The following is a 7820-nucleotide window of genomic DNA, read 5'->3' as shown; positions in this document are numbered from 1 at the left end:
TGCACTGTTCAAATTCTGCTGGGAAGGCTGTTCTCAGAAATAAATTTTCAATTCGAAGTAACCTTTCACAATTCATCGGAATTAGCATATTGATGGATTTGCTGGGGCAGAAACTGAGGTGCAGGAGTTGCAGCCAGAGCCGGAAGGGAGCGGGTACGGCACCAGGCAGCAGCCGCGTTTCTGGAGGCAGTTGACCAATGCAACTCGCTTTCGGGCTTTTAAATTTATTTATTTATTTATTTATTCTTTAAATATGTATATCACTGGTCGCATAAAAATGCGCATTGTGAACTGTGTCTCAGTATATTTCATATAAGTGTATGACAGCTCTGCGATCCGTTAAGAGGGATGCCTCCCATAGAGCAAAATAGGAAGCAGGACCGGTTAAGTTATTCGTAATTTGTTTGTTTGTGGGTTTTTTGTGGTTTTGTTTGTTTGTTTTCAATGTTTAATTCAAGCAAAATGGAGAAGCCGTGAGAACACTATCTCTCTCCTCCAGCTTTGATCGTCCCAGAAACATATTTTTATGCTTCCCACACAGGATAAAGGTGGCGATGCTTCCCTTATGACATGGTCTTCTCCTACGGGAGCAGCTCAAATGCAAACTTATTCAAGGCAGTTGGGGCAGATGTCAGGGACTTCTGTTGGCGTTTCTCTGCTTCTCCGGACCCCGAGAGCTTGTCTAGGAATTACTGGGCGCCAGCAGGCTCCCTCCTCAACCAGGGCTTTACCCGAGGGAGTCGGTCATCCTTTGCCTTCGGTGATCACTGAGGGAGCCGGCAGGGCGGCTGAAAGCTGAAGCTCTTCCCCTGAGCTCACCTCTACCTGAAGTGCCTCCCACAGATACAGAGGGTTCAGAAATGCTTCACACTTTCTGTTGCAGCCCCTCGGTTCACTGTTTTCTTAAAGCTGCGGTAGTTAAGACAGAGGGGGCCTGCTTAATTTTTTTTTTTTTTTTAAAGAAAGAAACCTGGGAAGCCAAACGGAGTGTTAGAAGAGACGCCTGAGGCGCGGCTGGCAGCGTTTCCCGTTATCTCCACATCTATGGTGGTAAAACCGTGGCTGCCCCGCTCCCTTCCTGGCCCTCACGGCGTCTCGGGGAGGGCAGGGAGGAGGCCGGGGCTCCCCGTGGCGGGCATCCTGCCGCTGCCCCGGCAGCCGGCCTGGGGGAGCCCGCCAGGCACCGGGACACAAGCCCAGACAGGGGGGCGAGAGGGTGCTGGGTTGTCCTGGCTTTGTGTGGCATCTTCTCTGGTGGCATCTTCTCTGGTGGAGAGAGCAAAATACGCGCCAGAGAAACTGCTTTCACACGAGTTAATGCGTTTCGTCGCAGGAAAAATGTCCAGGGAAAGTCTTCCTTCGGAGGCTGAGGGAGAGGCATGAGGGACAGGGAGAGGCATCACACTTATTCCAGAAAACACGGGAAATGCCTGAACCGAGGGACACTGGCTGTCCTTCCCATACAGCCCCTCTGTCCTTTGTGTGAAGAAAGGCTTTGTGCAGAGATCAAAAAGCACAGAAGAAGGTACTAATTAAACTTTCAGCCCTACACCCCCCTTGGTGAGTGCCCCTTGCCTTGCAGTTCACTGACTAGGAAAACACGCTCACCCATCCTCACTGCAGTCCTTTTTTCCCTCCTCTTCACATTTCACTTTGCTGTGATTTCCTTAATCTTCTGGGATTTTGTGTTTCTGTCCTGCCTTATTTTGAAACCTACAATGCTTTCCTATGCAATTTCTTCCCAAAGGCTACTTAATTCATCCAAACACACATCACCTTCATTTTTATGTTTAAGAGATACTGAGTGGGACTTGAATTTCTTATTTTGAAACTGTGCTGTCTTGGGAAAGTCATTGAGGTGTAGTCATGAATGCCGGTACGAGATGGACAAACTGGTGCCAGGCTGGCAGAGCCCATGTGTGTTTGTACTGGCACCTGTCCCAAGGCTGTCTGGTGCCTTTGTGGAGACAGGTGATTTGAAGGGACCTTAGAGAGGCACAGCGAACCTTTCAGTCCCTGTGTGTACAGCCCTTTTTCTGACTCCTTTGGGCTCAGTTTGTTAATTCACACCATCAGCCTTCATGAAACTTTGATTTTTGTTTTGTTTTGTTCCAAGCTATTGACTTGTTAGTAAATCAAACAGAAATATATACACTTGGGAAAAACACCTGGAATAAATAAAAGCATTTAAGCCAGAAGAAGGAAGCAAATGAATAGCAAAGACTGTGTAACATTGAACTTTTTGATATTCTTTGAGCTGGGTGGCTATGGCCTCACCACAATGTGGAGCAGCTGAAAGGCTTGTATATGTATACGTACCATCATGCACACATACACACAGTGTTAAGCAGCACCAGAGTGCAGGATGGAGCACTGGAGCTCTGGCACTGCTCCTGTCCCACTGTCAAAATGCTCCTTGGCAGCCCTTCGGCCCCTATCACCCACTCAGCTCCCAGCCAGGGCTCACTGCAAGGTTACTCCAGCCTGGGAACTATGTTACCTCCTTCTTTTGGAGACAGAGAACGTTCACACTTGCAGGCAGCCTCCAAACCCTGGCAGCAGGCACCTCACCTGGCATTGCACAGCCTGGGGACCTCTCCAGGAAAGCTTTTCTGCAGAGGGCTTTTAACCATGGACAGAAGCAGTGCTGAGCCCCCTCCAGTTAACAAGTCTAGTAGCTCAAGCACTGAAGAAGACAGGTAGCTACATGCATGGTAGATGATCTTTCAAGTCTCTTTCAACTCAACCCATTCTATGATTTTATGTTTCACTGACACGAGAATAAAAATTAAGCCTGGGGACAAAATAATAAAGATAATAGCAAGCAGATTAAGTGTACTTCACATATAAATTTAAGAAAAAAAACAACTGTAACAACTGTAACAATTACGTTAGTAGTAGTTAATGACTATGGATTCATTCTGGAATGCTTAGCTTGGGATATCATGAAGACCATAGTTAGCCAAGCATTTTGGAAGCATTTTTCTGGGGGAAAACATTGAGAACTCTTAAATCATTAATAAAGACAAGGATGGGGCCTCACTTCCATCTGCTGCCCATTCACCCTTCTGTTTCTCTTTGGGCAGTGATGATGTTGTGTGCAGGAGCAAACTGCCAGTCAGAACTTTTTTTTTTTTTTACCCTGAGAACTGGGGATGCTGATCTTCAGGATGAAACCCAAGGCATGATTCCTGGAAACAGATGATGACTTCTGACCATCTCAAATCCTGTTTCTGCAGCTAGCACCTCTAGTCTGAGGGCTCACCCATCTCTTCAGTCAAGAGGACAGAGGTACTGCTGCCTATTTCACGGGCACGTGCTTCTTAGATAAATATGTAGCTTTGGGTAAGTGAGGTGAATTTTTCTACTTCTTATAAACATTATGTTAATCCTGAATGGGAAGTGCCCGGTCAGAGCTTGCTTGTAGTCATATGGCTGTTGTTGAATGTGTGGCTTCTGTTATTTCTGGCTCTGCAGTTGGTGAACATGCTGTTCCTTCCACTTCCTTCAGTAATGGTCATTTGCACATTTTGAGGGTAATCCAGGGCACCACACACACACATTGTAACCATTCTTAAAAACATGAATTCTCTGTCTTTCCTTCATGAGCACCTGCATTTGCACACAATATTTGCAAGGCTTCATAAATGCAAAAGACATTTTCTGTTTAACTTTATAAAGTGAAGGTACAGTGAATTCAGCTTATATACTTCAACCCCTTGTATTTGGAGCAGAATGGGACAAACAATCTGCCTGGGTTAGAATTTGAACTGAAACCTTTTATCTTGATTGCTGTGATACAAGAAGATAAAGAATTGGAGAAATATTTGTAAAAATGCATGACGTGCAAGGATCCTCTGTAACAGAACTTTATTGCTATTCCAAAAAAATACATGTTGCCAAAACTAGTTGGTGCCTGGCCACTTTGTCAAGAACAAATATGTCACTGATGGGTTGCCCAGAATCAGGATAATGCAAAACCAGTTGAAACTCTGTTATATTTCACAGGGATTTTGAATATCATAAACCAATGTGAGGCCAACCTAGCTATAGTTTATTCATTGAAAGAAAAAAAAAAAAGTTTTTGTTGAGTATTATTTAGACATCTATATTGCTGGTTGAAGAGACTCACCAATTTCTACAGAGAATCATTTAAAAAACATCTCTTATAGAATCTTTTGGTTAGAATATTTTAGCAGAATTTTAATAACGTCTAAGTAAACAGATATATTACATCTGTGTACCACTCTATCTTTATTTAATACTAAGATTCTGATAACACTCAGAGGTTTCAGAAATAATTGGTTTCCTGTTAAGTTCAGTGCAATATGGACTTGCAGAAGAATAATAGTTGATCCAGGGAAGCTTGTAGTCTCTAGAGATCAAATGTTTCTTTTTTAAAATCAGGGACACTATTTTCTACCACTTATAGTGAGGAAATTTAAGTTCAGATTTCACTTTGGCACTTACCATAAACATTTATGTGAGTTAAAAATATTTATATATAAGTTTATATTTTGCTGATTTAAAAAAAAAAAACAACAAAACAAAACACAGCAAAACATTTATGTTGTTGAATCACTATTTTTTACACTTTGAATTTTATTTGTATTATGCTCCACAATTCAACTCCTTTGGCATCACAACTAGAGCTCACGCCAGTTGATAGACTTGGCCTGTCCTTTTTTTGTTGTTGAATTACAACCCATGCCCAGCAAAAGCTGGAGCTGTGAGTATTTTTTTCCCTGTTAGTCCTTCATTCTTTTTCTCCTTCAGTAGTTATTTGAATATATTCTCTTACAATGGGGATTATCTACCACAACACCAGCTCACCATAACTCCAAGCTATGTCCTGCCTGAAACACAACCACTTCAGTAACTACATCTAGGATATGGAAAGAGTGGGCAAGGGTCAGAGCTGAAAGTAAGTTGCTTACATTTTTCCTTCTCTGAAGGCACTGGTGAGTGCCAGCTTTATTCTGCCTGAGGATGCCTTGGCTTGCCTGGTGCCTGATTTTGTGGGGGTGTGAAAGGGTGCTTGGTAAGATTGAAAAGAGTGCTTGATACTCTTCTTGAACCAGTAAAAAAGCAAGACTTTACCACATGTATATCTTTTGCAACAAAAAGGACTGTTTAAAACTAGAATGATTTAGAAACCCATCCTAGCCAGGTTGATCACTCAGATCTGCTTGGGCAGGTGACTGGAGGGCCACCTACACAGCGCCCTGTAAACCAACGGTTTCCTCCAAGTGTGATGGTTGTAGTCTGGATGGCCATGTACAGCCACAGACTGCTTCTGTTGGTGAAACACCTGTTACCTTGGGTGGTGAAACATTGCCTTTCAGAGGAATGGTTGCTACCAAGGGTGGACCTTTTCCAGGTCCTCTAAAGATGCGCTGCAGATTTTTCATAGCTTATGCTCTATGACCAGTCCTTCTTGTGGCATATTTACAGCATGGTGGGCTTGCCTTCTGTGAGGCTGCTCCTTGTCTGAGCTGTTTCAGTGTACGCATTGGTATAAGGAGAGACAAGCCTGGCTTCTTTTGAAAGAGCACAAGTTCAAGAGGAGAAAGAAAACAGTGTATTGGCCTCTAGCTCTACCAGTTCCAGTCAATTCAGAGAGACGATTTATTATAAGAAGAGTATTCAGCAGAGTTGGAGTGAATAATTAATTTCTTTAAAACTTGTTGGAGTGAATGGTAGTTTTGATCCACCAGAGGTTTCTGGATTAGTTCTTTCTGTTTTTATTGATTTTATTTCCTTCTTTTAACACTGTATTCTGTCTTGGTAAATGGGTCTTAAAAACTTATTCAGATAATGAAATCAAAAGAGAGGAAATATTTTCCTCTCCAAAACAGCAGAGACCAAAAGACAGAAAAAACAATGCTGCTTTTATTTTAAAAATTCATTCTGAATGATGAATACAGATTTTCACTTTGGTACAATTTTTTTTCATATCAGCTATCAATAGTTTGAAAGACATATAAAATATTTTGAAATAAGAAGCAGTACAGAAATCAGTGGCTGTGCTTTTTTTTTTTTTTGCTTTTTTTTTTTTTTCCCATGGAGAGGATTTTTAAAAGCAGTTGTTGCTGTAACCCTTTGCAATAGAAATTTAGGACATTTTCTTCACATACAGATGGCATTATTTTTGTAGGACTAGAATCTCTCTAAACTGCTAAGTTCAGAACTGTTTAGAAAAATATTAAGACTAACATGGGTTATGATAGAATTGTTGGAACTGATTAGGATGACAGTGTTTACCTTGATGTCTCCGAGAATCACATCCTGTAAAGGATTAAAAAGCCTTAAACTTGTACACTTTGTTCTCAGATTTTTGTTTTAATTCCTCTGGTTTTGCTCATATTTATTTCCCCTCTTTTGACATTGTTGTCTATGTTGGCTCTTAAAATCTTACTCAGATCATGATATCAAAAGAGAGGAAGTATTTTATTGTATCTTCCAGCTTGGCAAGGGGATCAGTTAATTCTTAAAATGTGAATGTGGCATTGGATTTGCAGTACTTATTTTGTTACCTCAAATATTATCAGCATTCAGTGTCTCTGAATTACACACTTATTTGTATATATTGTAATATTTGTGTAGTAACAATTATGACACAAATTTCTTATTGTTAGAAGAATAAATAATATATTTTTAATTTTTATCTGAACCAAAACCAAAGCATCTTATTTCAACTTGATTCTAAATGAATTATTTAGTTTTATTATTGTTTCCACATTGAAGGTTTAATTAAAAAAAAAAAAAAAATTTTGAATGGAAAATGTGGCCAGGTTTATATTTAAAACATTGATAAACTCGCCTGCTTTTCTCAAAGGAAACATTTGATTTTGACATATTTTAATATTATTGTTAGTTAAAGATAGAAACTCTGAATCTTTTCCCCAGATTTAATTTTACTTTGAAGAATATCTCTTTGCAGTTCTGTTTCTGAATAAGTCACTATCCATAAAAAAGTTCCTCAGTTGGTTTTGCAGTTTTAAGCATTTGCTTGTGTCTATGAAATAAGTTCAGAATGAAATGTTGATACAGTAGCTGATTCTAATGCACAAAGTAAAACAGGCATGGTGAATTTTTAAACTCTCAGTGTGTGAAGCAGTGACTATCTGTCAAGATGGAAAAATTAAACAATTAAGGGAAGTCTCTTTTTTCAAAACTGTGGAGAAGTAATTAACAGGAACATTAAAATTATCAAAAGCTTTGTTTATGTCTTAAGGGTCTTGTAGCCTGAAGATAAGGGGAGAAAGAAGACATGATAGACAGAAAGTCATGATGAAATATGAAAGCCATTGGGATAAATCAGTGAATGCATTGGGCCAGTCACAGAGGAAGCCTTGAGTTTCCCTGGTGGGTGCCCCTTCGCTTTTCCTTTCCAAGCAAGCTCAGGCCTCATGCAAAGGGTGGACATTTGCTGGGGCAGCTGTGCCTCCCATAGAGGGTTGCCCATTCCCAGACACCTGACAGCTCTGCTCCGATTGGCAGCTCAGGCAAGACACATACTTTTGGGAGTGTGCTTAATCTGTCAGGGAGGCTATCACTACACCTATGTTGGAGAAGCTGCCTCGCCTCTCCACTGGGAAGTAGGCATGGAAAAAAAATAATTTGGTTAGCCATGTTTGAAAAGGTGAATAGAGAACATTGTCATCATCAGCAGGTGTTAAGATAACAGTTCCCTGATACTCTGGTTAGTTAAGGAGGCCAGATCTGAAGCCAAGAGGACCTCTATGTGAGGTTGGATCCTTTCTTAATAGGCAAATCAATGATCTGTACAAAGAGGCTGATCTGTAGTTAACACTTGG

Source organism: Apus apus, chromosome 5 (assembly GCF_020740795.1).
Source record: "Apus apus isolate bApuApu2 chromosome 5, bApuApu2.pri.cur, whole genome shotgun sequence".
In the NCBI taxonomy this organism is placed as follows: domain Eukaryota; kingdom Metazoa; phylum Chordata; class Aves; order Apodiformes; family Apodidae; genus Apus; species Apus apus.
Note: the sequence above shows the minus strand (reverse complement) of the source record.